The sequence below is a fragment of the Lynx rufus genome, unplaced genomic scaffold (genome assembly GCF_022079265.1).
Source record: "Lynx rufus isolate CCGP_SWC_20201006 ecotype Redwood Valley unplaced genomic scaffold, mLynRuf1.p SCAF_30, whole genome shotgun sequence".
NCBI classification, from domain to species: domain Eukaryota; kingdom Metazoa; phylum Chordata; class Mammalia; order Carnivora; family Felidae; genus Lynx; species Lynx rufus.
Window position 1 is genome coordinate 3539397 of NW_025814846.1, and position 27890 is coordinate 3567286.

The window sequence follows — 27890 nt, forward strand, 5'->3', positions numbered from 1 at the left end:
GTCACCGGACCCAAGTGCAGACGAGAGGCCCACGGAAGAGGGTAGGAAGGGCGGCGAGGCGGTGCGCGCTCCACGGACTGGCGGGAGGGAGCCGGGGCGGAGGGGCGGCTCGCCGGCCAAGCAGAGCCCCCGAGTCCGGCTTGCAAAAGCGGAGGGGCCTGACGGACTGTGTTCCGACAGCAAGCGCGACTTAGCGTCTGGGAGGTCATAAGTTAACAGCTCTGCTCGGAAAGCGGGAAGGCTGGAGGACAAAGGGAGGGTGAGCTGCGGAGCCCCCGGACGACAGAGCTCAGTTTGGCGGGGAACAAAGGCGCTCGCCAGCGCCATCTCCCCCGCCCATCCCCCAGCCAAAATCCCAAAGGGAACCGGCTCCGGCCAGGGAAATTGCTCGCTCCGCGCGAACACCCAACTCTGTGCTTCTGCGGAGCCAAACCTCCGGCAGTGATCTGACTCCCTCCGGCTGCCACAGGGCCCCTCCTGAAGTGGATCACCTAAGGAGAAGCGAGCTAAGCCTGCCCCCCCGCCGCCGTGCACCTTGCCTTCCCACCCCAGCTAATACGCCAGATCCCCAGCATCACAAGCCTGGCAGTGTGCAAGTAGCCCAGACGGGCCACGCCACCCCACAGTGAATCCCGCCCCTAGGAGAGGGGAAGAGAAGGCACACACCAGTCTGACTGTGGCCCCAGCGGTGGGCTGGGGGCAGACATCAGGTCGGACTGCGGCCCCGCCCACCAACTCCAGTTATACACCACAGCACAGGGGAAGTGCCCTGCAGGCCCTCACCACACCAGGGACTATCCAAAATGACCAAGCGGAAGAATTCCCCTCAGCAGAATCCCAAGGCTGTTATGATGCTGATAATGTAGGTCAGGGCCAGATTTTGAAGGGCTTTGAATGACATGTAAAGAATGCATAATGTAACCTGTATCATTGGAGAGACTCAGAAAAATTTAAGGCCAACAGTAGGCATGGTTAAAATTACAGAGTTTAAAAAATATTTTTAAATCAAAATATTACACATGTATATGGTTAAAAATCAAGGAGCAGAAGTGTTTATTATAACGACCAGCATTCCCTTGCTCCCTTTTTCCTATGTCAGACTCTCTCCTCTTTTGTTTCTCCTGGTAATTAGTTCCTTCATTTATTCCTAATGATAATATACATAAACTGCTATTTCTTGATCTATCAATTTTAGATACAACCTCCCTACTTTTGTTTTTGTGGTATACATGTTATTTTTGTATATTGTACTCCTATGTACTCCCATCTTTCAATGGACACTATGCCATTTTACATTTCTATCAGCAATGTTCAAGAGTTTCAATCACTCCTTTACTTTTCTGTGTAGCTTTAGACAATATACTTGTACCTGTATTTCTTGTTTATCAAGTCTAGATAGTATCTCTTGACTCTTCATTCTGTGAGATAAGGATATTAGTGGCCCTGCTTTTCCCTACTGCTTTTCTTTCTACAACCCATTTTCTATCACCTGTATTTTTAATTTTGCATTTTCAAGATTGATATTTGCATTCTGCTCTATAAGCATAATTAAATCTTCCATGATTTCTCTATACATTGATTCAAAATGTTGAAAATAAACAATGGTTGCCTTAATTATTGTGACTTCATATATTTTGTTCCTTTTGCAGCCAAGTAGTTTAGTATGCTCCCACTTCCCTTTCTTTTACAGCTTTTTGTGCATTCTGCTGTAGTTCGATTGAGGATTCTGTATATGTCTGTTGGGTCTAATTGGTTTATAATATTGTTTAAGTTTTCTATCCCCTTATTTATCTTTTATCTGGTGGTTCTATCCATTATTAAAAGTGGGATATTAGAGTTTCCAAAAATTACTGTAGAAACATTTATTCCTCTCTTTAATTCTGTCCATTTTTGTTTCATATATTTGGGGATCTGAGTTCACTCACATATGCCATTCAGATGGTCTCAACACCACATCACTATCTCAAGGCTATGTCCTTGGGACACCTTATAGGGGCAATAAAGGCAAGCAGAATGCACATTCAAGGTCAGAGGAGTGGGTGAGGAGCCCTGGTTCAGCTCATGGTTCAACCGCTGGTCATGTCTTATCTATGACATCCCCTAACAATAACCTTAGATTTGGCAGTGGATCCTTGTGGAAGACACAAAAACACAAGAAAAACAATTAAAATAGATAAATTTGAAGTTATCAAAATGAAAATATTTTATGATATAAAAGACATTATCAAGAGAGTGAAAAAACAATCCCAGGATGGAGGAAATATTTGCAGATCACAGGGGACTTATATATAGTATATATAAACAACTCTTAAAACCTGATAGTAAATAGGCAATTCAATTTTTAAAAATGGGCAAAATATCTGAGTAGACATTTCTCCAAAGAAGATATACAAATATCTAATAATTACATGAAGTTTCTCAAAATCATTAGTCAACAGTCCAAGCCACAATGAGATACCACTTCACAACTACTAGGATGGCTATAATCAAAAAGTCAGATAATAACAAGTGTTGCTGAAGATGTGGAGAAATCAGAACCCTCATAGATTGATTGATGGAATGTAAAATGGTGCAACCACTTTGGAAAACAGTCTGGCAGTTCCTTGAATGGTTAAACATTGAGCTACCACATGACCCAGCAATTCCAATCCTAGGCATATACTCAAAAGAAATAAAAACACATATTCACACAAAAACTTGTTCATGAATGTTTATAGCAGCATTATTAATAATAGCCAAAAGGTAGAAACAACCCAAATATCTATCAACTGATGAATAGGTAAATTAAATATGCTATATCTATACAGTGAAAATTTATTTCATAATAAAAAGAAATAAAATTCAGACACATACTACAACACAGATTCACCTTGAAAACATTACATTAAATGAAAGAAGCCAGTCATACAAGGCCATGTATTATAGGAATCCAATTATATGAAACGTCTGTAGTAGGCAAAAATACAGATACTCCTGGTTGCCAGGAGTTGGAGAAAAGGAGGAAGGGGGAATGACTGGTAATACAGATGCAAGATTTCTTTTTGAGGTTGTGAAAATGTTTTATCATCACAGTCAATAGTTGCACATACACTAAAAACCATTGCATTGTATACTCACTAATGGATGAATTGTATAGTATATGAAGTATATCTCAATAAAGCTATTCATTTAAAAAAGCTCCACTTAGACAATTTTAAAAAGAAGCTGTGATCCACTCAGGCCAACTCAATTAGTGGAAGTTTCATGTATAGAACAATAAGTAAATAAATATGGGACTTGAAGAGACAGAACCTTTGAATAATCTGGCCTCATGGAGGCTGGAACTGGATTCTAAGCTACTTCAGAGACCTCTGCAGCAGGAGTTTAGATTTTCACTCTTAGCTTCTCTTTTCATTCTTTCTGATCCAATTTTCAGTGTTGGGTGCTTGATGATTTTTCTCCAGTTCTCATATCAGAATTCCTTTTGCATAGAATTTTCTGCCAGACCACCTGTAAAGCAGCACCAAGTGGACTGCTCTCTGGTTAGATAGCTAACTTGATTCAACTAATCATGCTCACCTCTTCTCCACCTCACTAAATTCAATTACTTGCTCTTCTCTCCTTTGCTCTCACAGTACTCTGAGCCTCTCTCTATTATAGTCCTAAGCCTCTTGGATTCTGGCCAGTAAGTATGCATTTCTCTCTCAGAAACCTGGTCCAATTCTTCCCTGCTTCTCCCAGGGCATCTAGCACAATCAGGCACAATATGCACACTAAGTCAAAATGCATTCAACACTAATGATAATAGCATTTATCAAGTGTTTACAATATGGCAGGCATTGAGATATTTTCATACATCAACTCATTTAATTTTCACATCAACTTTATAGGGTAAATACTATTATTATCCCCATAATACTGTTGAGGAAATTGTGACTTTAGAGAAGTTAAGTATCTTACCCAAGATCACACATCTAGTAAGTGGTAGAGCTAAGAATTCTCAAGCCTAAGTCTTGAGAATTTTCAAATTACATGAAATCCAGAGGACTAATAGTGATGACAGTGAACCAAGCGTCAGAGAGTTCTTTGCAGGCTGGAATAATGAGTTGAGATGGACAAGGTAAAAAATTATAGCACCAAATGTAACCTGCAACTAGCTCCACACCTCACCCCCTAATTCAACTACACAAGTCTAAGAAAGGGAAGATGGATCTTAGCAGCAGTGAATTTGGAAGCTTTTTGAATTTGCCCCCTTCCCTTTATTCCCTTTATTTTTTTTATTTTTTTTCAATATATGAAATTTATTGCCAAATTGGTTTCCATAAACACCCAGTGCTCATCCCAAAAGGTGCCCTCCTCAATACCCATCACCCACCCTCCCCTCCCTCCCACCCCCCATCAACCCTCAGTTTGTTCTCAGTTTTTAACAGTCTTTTATGCTTTGGCTCTCTCCCACTCTAACCTCTTTTTTTTTTTCCTTCCCCTCCCCCATGGGTTCCTGTTAAGTTTCTCAGGATCCACATAAGAGTGAAACCATATGGTATCTGTCTTTCTCTGTATGGCTTATTTCACTTAGCCCTTTATTCCCTTTAATCCACCATTTGCCAGGTAAGGCTGCAGTCACTTCCTCATATGCCCTCCTCTCCATTCTCACTGACTGTCTTAGTCTGAGATACTAACATCCCTTCCTTAGCCCACAGCAAAAGTCTCTTAGATGACCTTGCCTCAAGCCACCACTTTCTCCACACCTAGGGTGAATCTAAAACCCTATCTGGAAGACTTCCCCTTCAAGACTCCCTATCTCTCCCCTTACTAAAATGTGAGCCCTTGAGGTAAAGGCCAGATCTTGTTTATCTTTTTGTTTCTCCCCACCATAACCAAAACATACACACAGGCACACACACACACACACACACACACACACACACACGTGCGCTGTGCTCAGTGCAGTGCCTGGTGTGATGAATACTTCTTAAATATCCTGGGTCTACCAAAGAGATATTTAAGTTTCTTCACTAAGGATGGTACACAAATGAGGAGAAAGGGCACCTCTTACTATCTGATGAGGCAATATCCTTTCCCTCCTTGCCATGGGTCATCAGCCGCGTTCTCTGGCACATACAAACTCATCTGATAACCAATTACTGAAATCATCCAAAGGTTCATCCAAGGTCCAGTTATATGTGGATGGCTAGAGAAGTTTGGATGTTTCTACCTCTCAGCAAAAGAGTGAATGAAGATGGCATCCACCAAAGATTTTTATATTCCCCTTTAAGCTTTTCACATCATTTTCATCCTTAAGTATCCTGCAAAGTAAGTAGGGCAGGAGCTTCATATTTCAAATGGGGAAACTGAGGCACAGAGAAAGAACAGGAACTTCCCAGAGTCAGTGAGGCTGCACATGGAGTCCCAACTCCAACACGCACACATAATACCCAGAGCACATTTTCTATACATTAGTGGTGGTGTCTTACATTCATTCATGCCATCCTGATAAATTCAGGGACCTGAGATAGCAGATACAATCTGCACTGGTTAACCAGACTTGTTAGTCACACCCCCAATGATTACCAGTTTCAGCTGAAAGGAAGTAGCTGCCAGGAAGCAGTTCTGGACTGTGAGGGTTGATGTGCTATTACTATGTGTATATGTGGTGAGGGCAGGGACCGGAGTGGGAAATGAGAATAGATGAGAATGCAGGTACCGTGAAATTTCAGGTTCACACTAATCTCCAGGGTGCCCACTTAGGTCCCTGGTACCTCACTGTGGCTTCCACTCACAGGCCCAGTGGGGAGCTCACCTCACCCTGGCCTTGCCCCTCCTCTGGGCTTCTTACCTTCTACAGGTCTGAAACATACACCCCCTCTAGCAACTTCTTAGTTCCCTTTGATCTTTACTTTTTATTCATAGATTTATAACCATTTAGCATTCTATAAATTTTATTTATTTTGTTTATTGTCTGTCTCCTGTCACAAATGGGAGCTCCATGAGGGAAGGGGTTTTTATGTTTTTGCCTCTCATAGTCACCGCTGTGTTCCTCAGTGTCAAGAACAGTGCCTGGCACATCGTGGGTGCTCAGTAAAGATTCATGGTATGGATGGAGTCTCACAGACGAAATCTTCCATTATCAGCTATCCAACCTACAAAACATCACAGTGTGCACAACATCCCACATGCCCATGAAGTATGGAATGGGCAGTGTGATTAAAGAGAACTCCTTTTCCCCTTAAAGGGCTAAAGCTGGTATCTTTCCTTCTGGTTTCCATGTTGTGGCATGCACCTCACATTCACCCACCTAGCCCTGCAGCCTGGATAGGCTTCCCCTTCTCTCAACTTACCTAGTCCTTACTAGCAGAAACTTCAGCTTTCAGCTGAAACTCTGCCTGACTACCTCAAACTCTTTCCCAGTCCTATTCACTCATTGACATCCACACCTACCACCTCTTCTATGGATAGTAATTCAATCCAATAAAAATTGGCTTACTCTGCACAAGATACCAGACTGTTTCCAGAATGTTCATTCAACACACAATTATTAAGCATCTACAAGATGCCATACAAAGACAAATAAGACATGGTTTATGTCCTCAAGTTGATCCTAGTTGAGTAAAGGAGTCCAAAATATAACTAGATTCATACTAGTTAGTGTGATTAGGTCTGTGACAAAGAGAAGCCAGGGATTGTGGGAACCCAGAAGAGAAACCTCCAACACAGACTGGCTTTCAAAAAAGAAGTTGTGTAAGCTGAGGCTCAAAAGATGAAGAGTTTGCCAAGTGATGAAGTAGAAAGGAAGATGTTTCAGGCAGAGGAAGCAGTGTGTGCCAAAGTCTGAGATACAAAGTTTGTAAGATAGGAGTGTTGCCATCTACCAGGAAGTGGAAGAAGTGAAGCTGGGAAGAAAGTATGTGTCAGACCATGGGAGGGGAGTTGTAGGCCATGATGAGGAGTTTGGATTTTACCTAAAGAACAATGGGGAACCACAGAAGAGTATTTCAGAGATGTGGAGCATTGGCTGGAGATGCAAGAGTGAACTCAGGGAAATCAGTTAGGAGGCAGTATGGTGTTCCAGGTGAGTAGTGAAAGATGATGATGACTTTGTGGTACCAGTGCAGACATGGAGGAAGGGACAGATTCAAACTTGCGATGTAGGGAAGAGAAAAAAAAAACCACTGGACTTGGAGACTAGTTTGTTGGAGGATCTGGTTCAGAAGGAGAGAGATGCTGAGTTGGGTTGGAGCCAACCAAAGCCATGGTGGCTTTAAGTTGCTGGTGGCACTTCTGAAGGGAGATGTCCAGTAAGCAAATAGACTTATGAGTGCCAACATTTTTCTCAAGTAGCTCAGTTTCATCCATCTTGGGGTTCTCCATTCTCTTCATTATTCTAATCCCTTTGCCTTGTCATTTCTACTAGATCTCCATGTTTGTACCTCTCATCCTTCTTTCTGAGGCCATCAGCTTGTCTGCCCACCTCCATCCCATTATGTTCTGTTCTGTTCCATCCCAACTAAATATCCCTAAGTACATCTGAGTACAACCACATATTTCCAATTAATGCATTATTATCTTTTCCATCAGTCAATTTCTTCTCCATAGTGAATCTTTAATTGCAGACATGTACATTAACTCTTGACAAAGCATCATCTGATCAGAGGCTTTTGAACTACTAAATGGAAATACCCTTAGAATGTGAAGCCCAGAGAGAGAAAGTGTGTTGTTAAGAAGCTCACACAGTGAGTTCATAGCTGAAAGGGGACCAGAACCTGGTACTTTTGCACCCAGGCTGGTGCTTGAGTGCACACAGTGGATTATTTCTAGCATAAAAAGGGATACTTTATATATTGACCAATCAGAGAGGGTTCTTACTTGCCATGAAGACATAAAGAGGAGCTAGGAAATTTCCTCTTCCAAATTGTCTCAGCAGAGAGTTCTATTCAATTGACTCTGGCTTTTCTACTTTAAAATAGGGGTTTCACTAGGCCAACTTGTGCCCCATTTACATTCTCACTGGGTTGAATGTCACCTAGCAGGTAAGCTATCGGGATCAGCCCATGGGGGGATAATGGAGACTTGTATTTCTACTCCAAAAGTACCCCACTGCAGCAGAGATGTACGTGCCTTATTGGCCAGTTCAGAGATCATCCAGGGATGACACACTTGTTCAAACAGTGGCTTCTGAGAGCTGGGAGCCCAATGGAAAACAATTTCAGGCATGTAATTACCCAAGATTAATTACCCACAAGGACTGGGGTCCATCTCTTTCAGACCTTCCCTAAGGAGAAGGAAGACATCACAATGGGCGTAAGGGACACTGTGAGGCCTCCAACCTACTTGATGGCCTCTCTGAGACCTGAAATCTGTGCCAGCATCCATCCAGCTGACACAGAATGACCTATAATCATCACTGAGGGGCAGAAGACCTAAAATTGAATCTCTCCTCTACTACTTAGTAACTATGTGATCTTAAGCAAGTGACTTAATCTTTCTGAGATCCGACTGCCAATTCTGTAAAATAGAAATAATTAGTATCCACATCACAGTGCTATGAGATGCTTAAAGAAGAGTGTGAATATGAAAGAACTCAATACCATTGCACAAATAGGAGGAAGTCTTATTGCCAGGAATTCTTTGTGCTGTCTGACCAGCAGTTCCAACTCGAGCATGGACTCCTCTTGCTGTGTTTCAGCCCATGCTTCTTATTAGTCCTTATTCTCCAAAGTGGCAAATACTACAACTGCTTTCCTAAATCTTGTGGAGCCCCCACTCTCATTTTACTTAAAAGTAGAGACTCAAGGGTACAATGGTATCTGAATTCAGACCTCAGAGGTATTGTCACAAGCAGAGGTTGTAGATGGGTTCTGGATGGGAGCAATAAGGACCAATGCTCAAAATTTGCTCCATCCCTTCCCCTAGCAGCCCTTCTTCCAATAGCAGACAAAAAGCCCCATGAAACCACTTCAGAAATCTGCATCTATAACATGTACCTCAGATGATTCCAATGAAGAATTCCTCAGACCAGATAACTACCTTAATTAATCTACATGAACAGGACCAGTAGCTCTCCTGGGTTCTTTGCAAGGCAATACCTTATCCTAAATGATGGCAATGAGACATTGTGAGTGATGGGTAGGAGTGACATTTGGGGTCCAGCCTCTCCACATCACTCAGATGGTACCTCATGAGTGTGACCACAGGGTCCCATAAGGTGCAAATATATTTTTTATCTTCCCACACTTGAGCCAAACAAGCTTAGTTCCCAGCCTCTGCTAAAATTCAGCCTGGGGGCGGGGGTGTGAACACCACAGGAAGCATGGATAATGGAGAGGCACAAAGCCAATTTTTGTGAGTCTGGGAAGAATACACCAGTGGTTTGATGGAGGAAGACAGTAGGAAGCCCCTTTCAAAAAGGACATAAGAGGTTAGGAGAGCAACCGAGGAATTTGGTCAGAGCCCAGGACACATGTTTAGGGAGATGTCTTTGAGGGAAGTCCAATGACAGCATGGGGCAGATGACTGTGGGGGGTAGGGTGGGGATTATATGATTTCCAAGCAGCTTGAGAGGAAAGTCCCTTAGCTCCTTTCCCCCATGACTATATCAGTGACAGCAGAAACTAGTGCCCTGCATTTTGTCAGTGTCAAAAAAACACATACCAGACAAGGAGGAAGGAATCCCAGGTCTGAGTGCCACCCCTAATATAGATGCACTAGGGGTGAAGAGAAGGAAGGTATCTATGAACATGTTGCACCTCTGTCTTTATAACCAGTACTAGGACCTCCAGAAGAGCCAGATAGCACTTGGCAAGGATGCTGCGCAGAACGATCCAACACAAAATGATTGTCTGTTTCTTTATCTCTGCTTAATCAGATCAAGATGAAGAAGATTTTCCAGGTAAGAGACAATAGTAATAGATCCAACATTGATTATATGCTTTATCATATATCTCAGACTGTTCTAAGCCCATTATGTATGACCCACTTAATCTTTACAGGAGATTGGGACTTTTATGACTCTAATTTTACAGATGAGGAAACTGGGGCACAGAAAGGGTAAGTAACTTGCCCATAATTTCCCATTTGGGGCAGTACAGGCCAGATTATGCTGCAGTAGTAAACATCACCTAAATCTCAGGGATTTAAAAAGAAAGTTCACTGTCACTCATATTATATGTTTATCATGGGTCAGCAGGAGAATCCAGGCTGAGGGAGAAGCCACCATTTTAAAACAATAACACCACCATCTAAACCTGGGCTTCCACCATTACCGAAACTATGGAAGACAAATGTAGAGAGTTGAAGACCTGCCATTAAATGTTTAGATCCAGATGTGACCCCTGTCACTTTTGTCCTCACTTCTTTGGCCAGAACTAGTCACATGGTCACATATAACTTCAAGCAAATGGGGACATCTAATACTCTGTGTACCTAGAAATGCAAAGAAAGACTGCTATTGGTGAATGTTGGTGATACCTATCACAACCCCACAGCTTACACAGATTCAACCTCTAGCTGCCTGTTTCTCAAGCCTCCACTCTCTATCACTAAGATTGCTCTCCTCTTGTGCCCCCCAGGAAGAATGGCTGACACTCCTATGGTGACACAGCTAGCAATTGACATGGCTTGGGGTAGGAGGGGTAGGAGACTGGGGCCTCTCCTTGTCCAGTGTCTCTATGACTCTTGCCGCCAAATCCCTCAGGATCCCAGGGTGCTTTCTACTCCCGGGGTAAGTCCAGGAGAACTTCTGGAATAAGTTGAAGTCCACTGTCCCCTTCCATTCTCTGATTCTCAGAGAGGTAGGAATTCATAGGCTTCTGATGAACCTCACCTCACCCCACCCCTACCACTAGCTCAGGCTCACATAAATACTTTTCTGTTGAGTTCTGGGTGTTGGGAGACAGAGCAGTGGAGACATAAAAGCCAGAGGGAAATTGGAAGTCTTCACTCCTGGTGATCAGAGAACAGTAGCAGAAGTTCAGCTTGATGGCTGAAGCTTCTACTGTAGCCTACCAAGGTGATGTCAGGAAACTGAGGGAGGACTTATATAAAAGAATCTGGCATGACATCATCCCAGAATGCAGCAGGAGAGATTAAAGTTAGATACTGAAGACTTCCTGATGATAAATGTAATTGTTTATTTATGCCTGTCTCCCCACTCATTGAGGGAGAAACTGTCAAATTCATCTTTAGATCCTCAGCACCCAGCATAGGCCTGGCACAGAATAGGCAATCAGAAAATATTTGGGGTGGGGGCACTAGAAGCAGATTTTTTTAATATATTAAATTTTTTTTGTTTCAATAAGCACTTTATTTTTTTTTATATATGAAATTTATTGACAAATTGGTTTCCATACAACACCCAGTGCTCATCCCAAAAGGTGCCCTCCTCAATACCCATCACCCACCCCCCATCAACCCTCAGTTTGTTCTCAGTTTTCAAGAGTCTCTTATGCTTTGGCTCTCTCTCACTCTAACCTCTTTTTTTTTTTCCTACCCCTCCCCCATGGGTTTCTGTTAAGTTTCTCAGGATCCACATAAGAGTGAAACCATATGGTATCTGTCTTTCTCTGTATGGCTTATTTCACTTAGCATAACACTCTCCAGTTCCATCCACGTTGCTGCAAAGGGCCATATTTCATTCTTTCTCATTGCCACGTAGTACTCCATTGTGTATATAAACCACAATTTCTTTATCCATTCATCAGTTGATGGACATTTAGGCTCTTTCCATAATTTGGCTATTGTTCAGAGTGCTAGAAGCAGATTTTTAAGAACAAGGTGAGGATAGCCAGGCTGGCTTACAGTTTCAAGAATGCCCCACTAAGCCTTCCTGTACCATGCTGAGTTGCTTGATGAAAGGCAGAGCTGGGCTCAGGACTAGGGAGGTTTGACATGTTACTGTTTCCATAGGAACTGAGCAGCTGGTTTCCTTCACAGGCCTCATTCCTCCTTTCAAGTGGAGCCTACAGTCCCTGACACTTGGATACCTGGAAGGGGATTAGGAAGGAACAAATCCCGCAGGGTGGCTGAACCTCTTTGCCCCAGTAATAACACTCTCCTTCCAATTCTTCATGCACTCTGATCTCTTCCCCATCTTGAAGCCCTAGCTTAAAGTAGTCCCTCTATGTGAAACATTCTTCCCTTGGCTCTTGATTTAGCAACTCCTACTCAACCTTTAGGTCTCATTTTAGGGCTTTTCTTCATAGGGGATTTCTTTGACACTCCCCTCCCCACCACCTGAATTGTGCTCCCCTTGCTATATACTCTCAAAGCCTTTCTATTTTTTTTTTTTCAGAGCATTTATCACACTTTGTAATTTGGAATCAAATTGGGGGAATGATTTGCTTTATGTCTGTTTCTCCCAGCAGACTGTAGTTTCATGAGGTCAGAGGTCATGGTTTTTCACTGTATATCCCCAGTATCTAGCACAATGCCTGATGCATAGTGAGTTCAATAAACATTTGTTATATAAATGGATAAAATTGTGAGTGAATGAATGAATGAACATCTGACTCTAAAGTCTTTGCTCTTTCCATTAAACCATGCTTCCTTTGGGGTTTAATATGGGGCATGGCACATAGGTGAAGTTTGATAAAAGTTTCCTCTATCCCTCCTCCTTCCCTTCCTCCTCCTCTCCTTCCTTCCCTTCTTCCTTTCTTTCTTCCTTCCTTCTCTCACTATTCCATTCCCTGGGAAACTCTTGCCCAGTTATGTATTTTCTACTGAGTACTTCAGACACTAAGACTCCAGATGGGTCAGCAGGAGCAAGGGGCATGGCTGGGCTACACAATGCTCAGAGTAGACCTGCATTATGAGGCATAAAACTTGCTACCTGATCCCCAGCATCTCCTACCTCCTCCAGGCAGATGCCAAACCACAGTAGGTTTGGTGTCCAAGGCTCATCTGTCACCTAGCAACAAAGGATACATTGAGGATGGGGACTAGAGTTCTTGAGGCATAAGGAGAATGGCAGGGATATCAAGAGGTCTCTTGGAGACAACTTACTAGCCAAAGGGGAACTTTGTTGACCTGGCTGGGGGACTGTGTCCCACTATCTGTCTATGGCGGAACTCTCTGGGTTCATCTCTGGAAAACAATTGGGCAGAATCTCTAAATTTCAGCTTCCAAACCAGGAAAAGATATGGAAGTCCACCTGGTTCCACTCCATGCCCACTGCCACTGGCTCCTGATGCCTCATAACTCTCTATAGCATCCCAGCAGGTGTTCTCACAGCCTCCACTTGCACATCCCCAGCCACAGGGAGCCTACTACTCCTGAAGGAAGAAAAACCTGAAACCTCTGCTATATCATTTGAATTGTGCACTCATGGCTCAGATCCCTCCTCAGGGGAATAGTATTGGTCCAGAGGAATGATATGCCACTCAGTCCACAAACATAGAGGTATGGAAGGCTACAATCCTCTGTCCAGCCTCCAAAAGTCCTAGGGACCCTGCTTAGCACCCTAGTATACAGTCCATGCCAGAGACTGGACAGAGCAGCCTGTGCAAGTAACCAACCTGATAGTCAAAAGAGCTTCTTCATGGTGGGGACCACATCTCTCTTGTTTGCCATTTCTGTCACGTGGCTATTGCCCAGTAAAGGATAAGGATTGAGCTGTATTCATCTTTGTGACCAGCATAGTGCCTGACTTTGTTCATCTAGTGAATGGATGGATAGGTTTTCCTCCCTGGGTAATTTCTCTTCTCTGGGCTTCATTTACCTTATGCTTCAAATGAGAACCATAACCCTTGCCCCATCTAGTTCCTAAGGATAGAGGGGGAAGGCAATGTCAGCTGGTATACTTCAGAAAGTGTGTGAGAAATCATTGGTATTCTTGTCTTTGTTTCATTTGTTTTCTCCACCAGAAACTCAGGAGTCCCCTGGTCATGAACAGAAGACTCCACAGGTTAGGTCTCCCATCTTGCAGACACCCTTCAGACATTCTTGCCACCATAGTCCCTGGCTTCAGCTGTCCCTACATTCCTCCCATGCCAACTCTAGAAGGATCTTGGCTGCTCTGGTTGGCCACTTGGCTCTGGAAGGTACCCCTAAAGTTAATTTTGTGGGCCCTGGCAAAGACTGCTTCTTGGCAGCTACCACAGTGGGTGGATGGATAAGCCAGGAATGGGGATTTATCACCAAGAAGGCCAAAACTATAAGCAGCTTGGATTTAGTTGAAGAACCACTTGAGAACTTGGAGGAATAGAGGAATAGTGTGTCAGCTCAGAGAGCAGACAAAAATAATCCCAACGATTACTGAAATAAATTTCCCAGGCAGAACAGAAAAGAAGACATTCCCTTGGAGAGGGTATTTAGCACAAGAGGAGATTTAAGAGTACATCTCAGCCATTCCCCTGCCCTGTGCTGAAGCCATTTTGCACTAAGAAGACTCTCTGCACTGTTTAAAACTTGGCAGCTTAAGATAAATTGGAAACACCCTAAAAACCCAACAATAGGAGATTGTTTAAATAAATTACAGCTCACCCACAAGATAGAACACTGGACCGCTATTTCTTTAAATCACAATTTTGGAGGCTCCTTAATAGCATTATATATATGTATATATATACACATATATATATACACATATATATACATATATATGTATATATATGTATATATGTGTGTATATATGTATATGTATATATGTATATATGTGTATATATATGTATATATGTATATATATAATGTTATTAATGCTAAATATATATTTGCTATATAATGCTAAATATATATATATCTATTTAAATGTACATTTTTATATATTTATTTTATGTACTCATACAATTTTTAAATACTTTTAAAATATACATATATAATATATACATTCATATTATATATATATATTTATATGTACATATAAAAGACTACAAAGAAGTACACCAAAATGTGTACACCGATGACCCTGGGTGGCAAAGTTATATATGATTTTTATTTTCTTCACTTTACTGTCAGTTCTTACCAAATTTTATCCATTAAATGCATGTAATATTAAAGTACTGATCAAGGCTACAACATGAGTTTACCTTGAAAACAACATTTGGAGAAGTAGCTTTCCCCAAGCTACAAAACAAATACTTGGAAAATATCAATTTGGCACCTAGGACTTAAGTAAATTATTCAGTGCCCCAGTGGAGCTTGGAAGGGGAGATGAAAAGCCTATGAAGTAGAGAAATGGGTCTAGACACAGCTCTGCCTTCAGCTCATTGAGTAGCCTCTGGGGCAAAGCACTTGAGAACCCAAAACCCTCAGAACTGAATGGGCTCTTAAATACCGCCTAATCCAAAGAGGGTAAAAGGGTGGTATGCTATTGCTTCCCTCTCCCTCATCCATGGCAGATATTGCTGATTCATTCACTCCTTCTCCTTTAGCCTAGATGTCCTCAGAATCTACCTCCAGGTAGTGATCCAGGTAGCCACTGCCTATTGTGTAAACTTATGTACCTGAACTGATCCAATCCCCTCATTTTATAGTTAGGGGAAAAGTTTCTTAAGGTCACAGAATAAGTAGCCATGGCAGGACTTGCACCTGGGAGTCCTGCATCCCTGTCCAGTGTGCATTCCACTTACCATCTCTCTCTCATGGTACCTCTTTGCACATTTGGTGGGGGGTGGGGGTCAAATAAGATAATGTATGTGCAAGCACTTCCCCAACTGTTAAATGCAGTACATATATGTGGGTGAAGGATGACTGTTATAGGCATTGGGTGATTTATCAGTCCATATATATTTCAAGCATTGAGGCTGTGTGAGGCTCTCTGGAGGACAAGAGAGAAGCACACAGAAGAACACATTATTCTAGGAAAGAAGCTAGTGAGCAGAGGTGGCCAGTGAGAACAGATTCCAGACATGCAAATACGTACCAGCCCACAGGTCCAGGATCTGAAAGAAATCAGGTAGTAGGTGGGAATTTGCTTTTTCCCTATTTGGTTTCTTCTTTGCATTCTGTCGCAGTTTTTCATAGTCACAGATGCCACAGGCTGGAGTTCTAGAAATATTTGCTACAGGAAGTAAAAATTTATGAATTATATACAAATTAGAAGTTGGAGTACAGGGCCAGAGAGATGAATACATAGCCCGACTCTGCTGCCAGATTTGTAGTGGCTCACACTTTGGGCCCTATACCCAAGGCCAACCCCATTTATCCTGAGCTGGATGTAATATTCTTTTATAAATTGTTTTAAAACATTGTTATGGTTTGTGAATATCTGTCTGCATGGAGAGCTTTGGTGATATCATGGGTGGTTTACTCTAGGGAGTGTTTGATAAGTGGTTTAATCCCAGAGGATGCCTCAAAGGCATGTGCAGTCTATAGAGTAAAACTCACCAGACACAGTGGGTACCACCATCTATGACTGGCAGAAGGTGGCTCTTCTATACCAAGACTCTGGAAAGTAGGAAGGACTGGGCCTTTCTTTGGCAATAGAACAGCTTTTCCCACAATGCACTGGGGCCTGCTTTTCAGAGCAGGGGCCTGAGCCTCAGGCTGGCCTGTTTTCTATTCTCACTTCTTTTTATAAGGCTTTGGCATTCTTATCTGTGACATGAGGATAATGACACTGCCTCAAGGGGAGCCATCAAAGTGCAGAAGAGAAGGTAAATAGAGCACAGAACACAGAGCTGAATGTGGAGGGGCCATAATAATTGACCACTTCATTTCTTTTCTTCAGGGACACAGCCATTCAGGGAAGGGCCTTTGCCTCCCCAACTTATAGCTTAATTCTCTGAGAGAGAATACCAATGAACATGTTAAGGAAACCAGCAACCCAAGAGATGCTACTTCCACTGTCAGAGACTTCATTTTTATTCACTGCCTCACTTAATGTCTCTGGCCACCTTGGAGGCTCTAAATTATCATTAGCTCCATACTAGGGATGAGGAAACTGAGGCTGCTTAGCAAGGTGAAATGACTTGCCTAAGGTCACAACTTTCACACTGAGATCTGTCTGTCTTGGAAGACTAGGCTTGGTTTATGATGCCACATGAGAGTTAAGAGAGTTTCTGCTCACAGAATTGCTATGTTTAAAGCACTATGAATGGGGAGGATCGAGAGAGCCTTCCCAAAAGACACTGGATCCCATAGAATTTCATCTAGGACAAACAAAGGAAAGGAAGCAAAAAAGAATCCAAAGATGCGTGGCATGGTGGGTACAAACTGAGTAAAGCATCAGTTATGGATAGAGGCTACAACTCTGGCTCTTACAGTTGTGTAACCATGGAAATTTTACCTTACTTCTTTGGGCTTCAGTTTCCTCATCTGCAAAGTGAGGATAGTTATAAGACCTTCTGTATAGGGATATTATAAGAATTTGATGAGATAATACATGTAGAGCTCTTAAAATAACATCCAGCACATGGTAGACATCTCAATAAATAGCAATTAGTACTACTATTTAATAGAAGGGGGAGATCAAGTTAGGGAGGTAGATTGGAGCCAGTTCCTAGACAATCACAGATGTCCACAAGCTAAATTTTGACTTTCTCCTACAGGTAATGGGGAGCCATTGATAGTTCTCAAGTCAAGGAGTGTCATGAGCCAGAGCTGTGTTCTAAGAAGATGAGATTAGCAAAGTCATAGGACAGACTCTCCTAGAAAGGACTGAGAATTCTAGAATTTTCCTGATGTCCAGAAGATATGGGAACAATTAGTACTTTGGAGATTTGGTGAGAAGGAAGCAGTGGTAGCCTGAGTACTTGAAACCTCTGCTCAGGGATTTGTCCTCCTAGAAATGTGACAGCCTGTGACTGGAGCCTCCTTTGTGCTCTGTGCCTCAACCCTATCACACTTTCCCTGACCATAAGATACTCAAGAAGGCTTATCTTTGGGATGGGCTGCTGGAAATGTCATGATGTTTGGGTGCAGGGAGTAGCAAAGCAATGAGTTAGTCCACCTAGCTCAGGCCACCAGCATTCATTACCTGGATGGTGACACCAGCCTTTTGTGTTTGTCATTTGTGAGTTTATATTCAGATCTTGTCTCTGGCCCTTCCCTCCCTCTGTTCTATGTTGGGTCTGGCCAATGGGAGGCACTGGTGGAAGATTAGATAGCAAGAGGAAGTAAGTCTTTCTCTACCTCTGGTTCTGCTTTGTGCACTGGCTATGGCAGCCGCTATGTCCCCTCTGTGCTCCATCTGTCACTAGGCAACTCTGTGTGGTTCTAGTTCCCACTTAATTAGCCAGCTTATGGGATCCAGTAACATGACACCACTTCCCATTGTTCCTCCAGCCTAAGGATGACAGTGGCCTCCTGCTGCTGTTAAACTGTGGGCTGCTTCACCATCCTCTATTTGGCTTCTCAGCTCTTCTGTTCACTGTGTAACCCTGTTCACATGTTAAATTCCTTCTGTTTGAAGGATGAATATCATATGATTTCACTCATATGTAGAAGTTAAGAAATAAAGTAGATGAATATAGGGGAAGGGAGAGAAAAATGAGATAAAAAGAGAGAGGAAGGCAAATGATAAGAGACTCTAAAATATAGAGAACAAACTGAGGGTTGTGGGAGGGGTGTTGGGTGGGGGAATGGGCTAAATGCATGATGGCCACTAAGGAGGCCACTTGTTGGGATGAACACTGGGTGTTATATATAAGTCATGAGTCACTAAGTTCTATCCCTGACATCATTATTACGCTATATGTTAACTAATTTGGACTTATATTTAAGTAAAATAAATAATATTAAAAATTAAAAATTAAAAAAAGAAAGATACAGCATGGGTTGTTTCCTTAATTGGACTTTCCCTGATATACTTTCATTTTGGTCTCTCTGAGTTGGCTCTTGCCTTCTTCCAATCCATCCTTCCCACCAAAGCCTGAATGACCTTTCTAAAATGCAAATCAGGGTGCCTGGATGGCTCAGTCAGTTAAGTGTCCGACTTCAGCTCAGGCCGTGATCTTGTGGTTTGTGAGTTCAAGCTCTGCTTCCAGCTCTGTGCTGACAGCTCAGAGCCTGGGGCCTGCTTTGGATTCTGTGTCTCCCTCTCTCTCTCTGCCCCTCCCCTGCTCATACTCTGTCTCTCTCTCTCTCCCAAAAAAAAAACATTAAAAAAACTTAAAAAAAATAAAAATGAAAATCAAACCATGCTACTCCCATGCACGGAACCCTCCAATAGTTTCCTATTATCCTTAGAATCAAGTCCAATCTTTAGCATGCCTCTCCTTACCTCTCCCATGTCATTCCCTACCACTCTCTCCTGCTTTCACTACACTCTAACCCCACTGGGCTTCTCAAACACTCCCAAATGTTTCCAGCCTCAAGGCCTTTGTCCATGCTGTTTCCACATCCTGAAATACTCTTCTTCTGCCCGACCACACTATTGCCTAGTTTAAATCCTTTTCATTCTTCAGAGCTCAGTTTAACTGTCAATTCCTCAAGGAAATCTACCTGGCCCTCCAAGATAGATACTTTCCCATCATAGAGCTCACCACAAATCATGGTAATTAATGATTTGACAGATTTGCAACCTGTTTCTCCCTCTACTTTCATAAGGAAGAAGGATCAAATATCTTGTTCATCACTGTATCCTCTGTGTGTAGCACATAATAGATGTTCAAAACAATTTGTTGGATGAAAAACTTACCTCTTAACTCCAACTACCCTAGTGAGGTCAGGCTGAGGAGGGGAGGGCCAGGGGATAGCTGGGCCAGCCAGGCCCTTTCCAGCTATTTGACTTTGCCTTGCCTGCTGAGCCCTGGGGAAGACAGGGTGAGTGCCTGGCACCTTAGAGCAGGAAAGGCCTCTGATACCTCCCTTCTCCCTCTCAGGAATAAGTATTTCCTGACTTTCCAGGGAACAAATAAGCTAGCAAGCAGTATTCTGCTGCTCAGATGAGACTATGGGGTCATAGCCAGGCCTGAGTTCCCAAGTTCTTCTCCAAAGCTGGAGAGGTAGATGGGAGTACCTGTGGAGCTGGGGAGGACAAAGGAAGAAAGCTAGGCTTTTAAAGCAATTCAGACAGGGCCGTTGTGTGTGTGTGCGTGTGTGTGTGTGTGTGTGTGTGTGTGAGAGAGAGAGAGAGAGAGAGATTATCATTGTGAGTCTGTGTGTGAGTCCCTGCATGTCTCTGAAGGACATGGATGAGGCTGAAGGGAAAGGGAGTCTGTACCACATGATGCTGACAACTGCATGTAAATGTGTGTACATGAGTGCCAGTGCATGGGGGAGCCAGTTTCTGTGTGTACGTGTGTGTGTGATACTATGTGAATGAATACATGTGTGACTATGGTGACAGCAAGGGGGTTGGGAAGGAGGGAGGCAGGTAAGGGGGTAACAGAGAAAGGAAGGAAGGCAGGAAGCAAAGAGATAGCAGAGTCTACTACCCCAGCCAGTCAAGGGCCCTCAGAGATGAGCCAAGTTCTGCCAGAGATTTCCTTCTCCCTGTGCTTGCACTCCTAGTCACAACAACCTAAAGAACACCTCCTGTCTGCTCATAGCCCTCTTTAAAGTACCTGCTGGTTCCCTTCTGCTTTTCTCCCATCCAGGGGAGAAGAAGAAGGGTGGTTTCCCTAGTCCATGACCCCAGAGAGGTGGTCCCCAGTGGGCAGATAGCTGAGTGAGGGGCTGGCCTGTTTGCTGTTCCAGAGAGTTTGAGTCATAGAAAGGTGGCCACCAACAGGAGGGGTAATTCTATCAGAAGAAGGTGCTACCACAGGTAGGTAGGTGAGAAGTAGAAACATCTTGACTTCACTCTACTCCTCTCTTAACCCTTGCAGGTGCTTCCCATTGACTGAACCCAATGGGAAGCCAGAGGGCAAGGGAGACCAAGTGATACTGTCCCTAAGGATCACCTGCCTCCTGCCCACCTAGGATAAAGAGCAGGGTAGAGAGCAGGAAAGAATGAAGCTGGGGGAGGGGTTGTGGAGAAAAATCGAGTTAATTAAGGAAGGTTCTCTGGAAAAAGTGAACTTCAAGGGAGAAGTTAGGGAATCCAGCCTCTGAGGCCTAGCAGCCAGGTTCAGATTGGGTGGGCTGAAGAGAAACTAAAGGATGTGGGCCTCAGCTTTATCCCTGGGCAAGGTTTCCTAGAGGTCAATAAATGAGACAATGAAGTTATAGTTTTCCTGAAGAAATTTCTGGTCACTTTGCAGAGTGGGGGACATCCAGCAAGGTAGGTGGCACTGTGAAATTGGGTGGGAAGCTCCTTCCATCAGGGTAGGCTGTGCCTTGACTTTTCCTGAGATACAAACATTCTGGAGTCATTGAATCAGATCATCCGAGTGGGGACTGCTGGGCTCCATAGGGATTGCTCTCTCTATCTCTCTCTCTCTGTGAATAAGAACATCTTCTAGAGGTCTTAGCAAAACCCTGCAATGCCAGCCAGAGAGTGGAGCACATGGTGGGGATACAGATGCAGCAAGTACATTCAGTTTCTCTTTACTGCCCTGGCACTAAAGTCATTTCTGAGCCACTCCATTCTCCTCCCCACTGACTTCTTCCCTCTATACCTTCAGGGGAAATTCAGGGCCTCTCTTGGCAAAACACTCTGTGAAGTCTCAGATGTTACATAGTGACAGAAGCAGAGGAGCTGGACTGCATATGCTAGCTGCATAGATTGGGGTAGGACATTAAAGAAAAGTGAGGGATATTCAAATACTAAAACAGTTGCCCATGAGAGAGTGTAGGAGCATATGCCTGGAGGAGGTGGCCTGGTGCTATGGAGTTAGCACAGAAAAAGGACTCAGGAAACTTGAGTTCTAGTACTGGGTTTGCCACTAACTCTGATCTTCAGAAAGTACATCCTGGTCTTTGAGCCTCAGTTTTCCCATTTATAACGGTGAAATCACCAGGTGGGCCTCAAATGGGTTTTATAAAGAAGAAAGCATAAAGTGAATCAGGAATTATTTCTAAAATTATAAATCACCAGGTGAACCTGAAGTATGGTTAAAAAAAAAAAACAGTAATAATGCTGACAGAAGCTCCCAGTGTCTCTCTTGGTAGGGAAACATGTTTGTTGACTACATGAATGAATGTCTCTATATGGAAACACATTTCCATGTATAACTAAACCTGAAATATGCAGAAGCTTGAACATTGCGTAGGGCACCTTTGGATCCAGAACATATACATAGGTCTGAATGCTTGGGTGAAAGGGTCTATGAGGGCTGCAGTGTCTGGGCAGAAAACAGCCTGGAGAAGTGATATGCAGCCTGCTTAGAGCCAGCCCTAAAGATACACACTTGTCTTCACTTCTAGTGAAAATTTAGTTCCTCTAGACAAAGCCAAGCTTTGGCTTCACAACAAATGCCATCTTGCCTAACCCACTCTTCTTTCAGCTTGTCTTTGAGTCTGAGAAACGCATTACTCACTATGATTTGAGGCTTTGCCTGGGTTTGGGGGAAAGAGTTTAGATGGGAAAATGAAAGAGGTCTCATAATCAAAAGAACATTGGAATAGGAAGTCAAAATTCCCTTCTGTTCCTGGTCCACCATGGGACCCAATGTAAGTTCCTTGCCCTCTTTGGGCACTTGCATCTGAAGCTAGTAGAAGTGTCTAAAGGTTGCATGAGCTGGGACTGCCCTTTCTATCCTGGCATAGAATATTTTGGAGAAAGAGATGCCAGGGGAAAACCAGGAGCTCTAACAAACTGTCTTATAAACTACAGACAGTCTGCTTGAGATATGTACTTTAGAAGCAGTGGTTGGGGAACAGCACTGTACACAATATGCTCTTCCTTTTCAGAGGGTTGAAAGATATCAGAGACTTCCAAAGAGAAGGTATGAGTAAGAGCAGGGAGCTGATTGCAGGATGAGTCCCAGGCTATATGAGCCCACTGGCCCCCCATGAGAGGAATGGCAAGGTTCAGCTCCTTGCTCTGGCTACAGCTAGGCCAGAACTGGGGTTTTGTCTATTTTAGAGATGGGGATACTGAAGCACAGTAAGGTGAGAAAAATTGCCTGATAGCCTTCAGGTACTAGGCAACAGAATCAGAATACACACTCAGGTAGTGAAATTCCAGAGCCTGTGTGCTTGCTTCCACACCTCTTGCCATCATACTGGACAGTATGCTAAGGGCTCTCAGAAAATAAGTAATCAAGCTTCTACTCTGTGCCAGGCATTGCTTTAAGCACTTAACAAGACAAAATCCCTTCCCTGATGGACTTCAAATCTAGTGCAGTTAGATGGACAGTAAACCAGTGAATGGTTAATGCGGTGTTAAGTTGTGGTAAGTGCTTTCATGAAAGGTGAAGCAGGGTATTGTGCTGGAGAGTGATGCATGTGCTGTTTTAAACAGGATGGTCCCTTGTGCTCGCTTCGGCAGCACATATACTAAACAGGATGGTCCCAGGGGTATCTGGCTGGCTCAGTCAGTTGGGCGTCCAACTCTTGATTTCAGCTCAAGTCATGATCCCAGGGTTGTGGGATCGAACCCTGGGTTGGGCTCCACGCTGTGCATGGAGCCTGCTTGGGATTCTCTCTCTTTCTCTCTGTCTCCCTCTCTGCCCCTCTTCCCCATTCACCATCTCTCTCCAATAAACAAGCAAACAAACAAGATGGTCCCAGATGGCCTCATGAATAGCTAATACTTTTATCTTTTTTCTATGAAGTATGATTTACATAGAATACAGTACACTAATCCCACATATGGACAGTCAATTGCTCCAGCATCATTTACTGAAAAGGCTGCCCTTTCCTCCATTGAATCACAATGAGGGCCTTTTTTGTAAGTCAGTGACCATATGTGTGAGTCCATTTCTGGCTTGAGGTGATCTTTGAGCTGAAACATGAATGAAGTGAGATTCTGGGAAGATGGTGGCGTAGGAGGACGCTGGGCTCACCGCGCGTCCTGCTGATCACTTAGATTCCACCGACACCTGCCTAAATAACCCAGAAAACAGCCAGAGGATTAGCAGAACGGAGTCACCAGACCCAAGTGCAGACGAGAGGCCCACGGAAGAGGGTAGGAAGGGCGGCGAGGCGGTGCGCGCTCCACGGACTGGCGGGAGGGAGCTGGGGCGGAGGGGCGGCTCGCCAGCCAAGCAGAGCCCCCGAGTCCGGCTTGCAAAAGCAGAGGGGCCTGATGGACTGTGTTACGACAGCAAGCGCGACTTAGCGTCTGGGAGGTCATAAGTTAACAGCTCTGCTCGGAAAGCGGGAAGGCTGGAGGACAAAGGGAGGGTGAGCTGCGGAGCCCCCGGACGACAGAGCTCAGTTTGGCGGGGAACAAAGGTGCTCGCCAGCGCCATCTCCCCCGCCCATCCCCCAGGCAAAATCCCAAAGGGAACCGGTTCCGGCCAGGGAAATTGCTCGCTCCACACAAACACCCAACTCTGTGCTTCTGCGGAGCCAAACCTCCGGCAGCGGATCTGACTCCCTCCGGCTGCCACAAGGCCCCTCCTGAAGTGGATCACCTAAGGAGAAGCGAGCTAAGCCTGCCCCTCCTGCCCCCGTGCACCTTGCCTACCCACCCCAGCTAATATGCCAGATCCCCAGCATCACAAGCCTGGCAGTGTGCAAGTAGCCCAGATGGGCCACGCCACCCCACAGTGAATCCCGCCCCTAGGAGAGGGGAAGAGAAGGCACACACCAGTCTGACTGTGGCCCCAGCGGTGGGCTGGGGACAGACATCAGGACTGACTGCGGCCCCGCCCACCAACTCCAGTTATACACCATAGCACAGGGGAAGTGCCCTGCAGGTCCTCACCACACCAGGGACTATCCAAAATGACCAAGCGGAAGAATTCCCCTCACAAGAATCTCCAGGAAATAACAACAGCTAATGAGCTGATCAAAAAGGATTTAAATAATATAACAGAAAGTGAATTTAGAATAATAGTCATAAAATTAATCGCTGGGCTGGAAAACAGTATACAGGACAGCAGAGAATCTCTTGCTACAGAGATCAAGGGACTAAGGAACAGTCACGAGGAGCTGAAAAATGCTTTAAATGAAATGCAAAACAAAATGCAAATCACCACGGCTCGGATGGAAGAGGCAGAGGAGAGAATAGGTGAACTAGAAGATAAAATTATGGAAAAAGAGGAAGCTGAGAAAAAGAGAGATAAAAAAATCCAGGAGTATGAGGGGAAAATTAGAGAACTAAGTGATACACTAAAAAGAAATAATATACGCATAATTGGTATCCCAGAGGAGGAAGAGAGAGGGAAAGGTGCTGAAGGGGTACTTGAAGAAATAATAGCTGAGAACTTCCCTGAACTGGGGAAAGAAAAAGGCATTGAAATCCAAGAGGCACAGAGAACTCCCTTCAGACGTAACTTGAATCGATCTTCTGCACGACATATCATAGTGAAACTGGCAAAATACAAGGATAAAGAGAAAATTCTGAAAGCAGCAAGGGGTAAACGTGCCCTCACATATAAAGGGAGACCTATAAGACTCGTGACTGATCTTTCTTTTGAAACTTGGCAGGCCAGAAAGAATTGGCACGAGATTTTCAGTGTGCTAGACAGAAAAAATATGCAGCCGAGAATCCTTTATCCAGCAAGTCTGTCATTTAGAATAGAAGGAGAGATAAAGGTCTTCCCAAACAAACAAAAACTGAAGGAATTTGTCACCACTAAACCAGCCCTACAAGAGATCCTAAGGGGGACCCTGTGAGACAAAGTACCAGAGACATCACTACAAGCATAAAACATACAGACATCACAATGACTCTAAACCCATATCTTTCTATAATAACACTGAATGTAAATGGATTAAATGCGCCAACCAAAAGACATAGGGTATCAGAATGGATAAAAAAACAAGACCCATCTATTTGCTGTCTACAAGAGACTCATTTTAGACCTGAGGACACCTTTAGATTCAGAGTGAGGGGATGGAGAACTATTTATCATGCTACTGGAAGCCAAAAGAAAGCTGGAGTAGCCATACTTATATCAGACAAACTAGACTTTAAATTAAAGGCTGTAACAAGAGATGAAGAAGGACATTATATAATAGTTACAGGGTCTATCCATCAGGAAGAGCTAACAATTATAAATGTCTATGCGCCGAATACCGGAGCCCCCAAATATATAAAACAATTACTCATAAACATAAGCAACCTTATTGAGAAGAATGTGGTAATTGCTGGGGACTTTAACACCCCACTTACAGAAATGGATAGATCATCTAGACACACGGTCAATAAAGAAACAAGGGCCCTGAATGAGACATTGGATCAGATGGACTTGACAGATATATTTAGAACTCTGCATCCCAAAGCAACAGAATATACTTTCTTCTCGAGTGCACATGGAACATTCTCCAAGATAGATCATATACTGGGTCACAAAACAGCCCTTCATAAGTTTACAAGAATTGAAATCATACCATGCATACTTTCAGACCACAATGCTATGAAGCTTGAAATCAACCACAGGAAAAAGTCTGGAAAACCTCCAAAAGCATGGAGGTTAAAGAACACCCTACTAACGAATGAGTGGGTCAACCAGGCAATTAGAGAAGAAATCAAAAAATATATGGAAACAAACGAAAATGAAAATACAACAATCCAAACGCTTTGGGATGCAGCGAAGGCAGTCCTGAGAGGAAAATACATTGCAATCCAGGCCTATCTCAAGAAACATGAAACATGAATGAAGTAAGAAAGTCAGCCACAGTGCTAAGGGACACAGAATATCCCAGGGCCTGAACTAGGGTGAGGCAGTTGCCTTTGGCTAAAATTTACAGGATCACACACACACACACACACACACAAACCCTCAGAAATTTTGATGTATTTTAGCCTAACATTTTTAAAAGATTTTTAAAAGATTTTTAAAAATGTTTTTTTTTAATTTATTTTGAGGGAGGAGAGAGGGAGAGAGAGAGAGAGTGAGAGAGAGAATCCCAAGTAGGCTCTGCACTGTCAGCACAACCCTGCTGCATATAGTGCTGAAGGACCAGAGAGGGAGCAGCCAGGACAAAAGGCCTAAGCAGTTGGGCCTGAATTAAGGGAGGTGCATATCAGAGGTGCATAACGGAGGTGCATATCAGAGAAAGCGTCCCATAAGAGGTGACATTTGACCTAGTCTTGAAGGAAAGCTAGGAACTTCCTTGCAGTCTGGGGTGGAGTACAGCATGGGCAGAGCACAGTGTGAGCAAAGGGACGCTGGCCTGAAAGAGCCTGGAATTTGAGAGAAATCAAGGGTAATCTGGTGTGGCTGTGTCCTGCCCAAAGTAGGGAAGGAGAGAGGGTGAGAGAGGCAGCTGGAAAGATATTCTGAGACCAGATGGTGAATGGTTTGTAACTCCAGCCTAGTTATGGGTTTGGTTTCGAAGGTAAGCAAAGGACATAGATGCATTTTCTTAGTGGGGAGTAGTTAGGACATGCAGTGCTTTGGAAGATGTTACAATCTCTATGCCATGGAATTTAGGGCTGGAAGAGAGTTAATGGACCATCTAGGATAGTGGTTCTCAGCTCTGCCTACACATTGGAATCACCTGGGAAACACTTCACAGTTGGACTGTGAGAGTTAGCCAAATAACCCAGGTTGTTTAGAGAGTCTAGGTGTTCCTGGGCTTGAATAACAGATGTGATGCTAAAAACCAGCATTCAAATCAAACATGGGCACACCCAGTTATGCTTCAAGTGCAGGAGTGAGAGGGGTGAAGTGGCATTTGACTTCAAGGAATCCCACAGTAAGCCCTTTCCTGGAACAAAGTTACCTCCTAAGTGTATTTTATAGGTGGCAATGAGGAGAGGGACAAAGGAGGGAGAGAAAGGAAAGAAATGTAAAGACATCTCATCCATCCTCCAAATGGATATTCCTGTGGGTATGAATGGTTGGTTTTTGTGTTGTACTTTGGCACTCCATGTGTGGGTATGCTTTTTCTTAGAGAGAAGACATTTCTGGGATCATTGGCTTGGGGAAGAAGAAGATCCGGATACAGAAACCTGAACTGTGGGGGAACCTGGGTGGCTCTTTCAGTTAAGTGACTGATTTCTGCTCAGGTTATGATCTCACTGTTCATGAGTT

General features: G+C 43.7%; 1 long non-coding RNA gene across 1 annotated transcript; it reads left to right on the forward strand.

Moving 5' to 3' along the window:
- Nucleotides 1–27890, forward strand: LOC124521611 (uncharacterized). The gene is made up of 4 exons (XR_006964571.1): nucleotides 1–41; nucleotides 9741–9865; nucleotides 9966–10023; nucleotides 27751–27890. It is a non-coding gene; the product is annotated as an uncharacterized LOC124521611 (long non-coding RNA).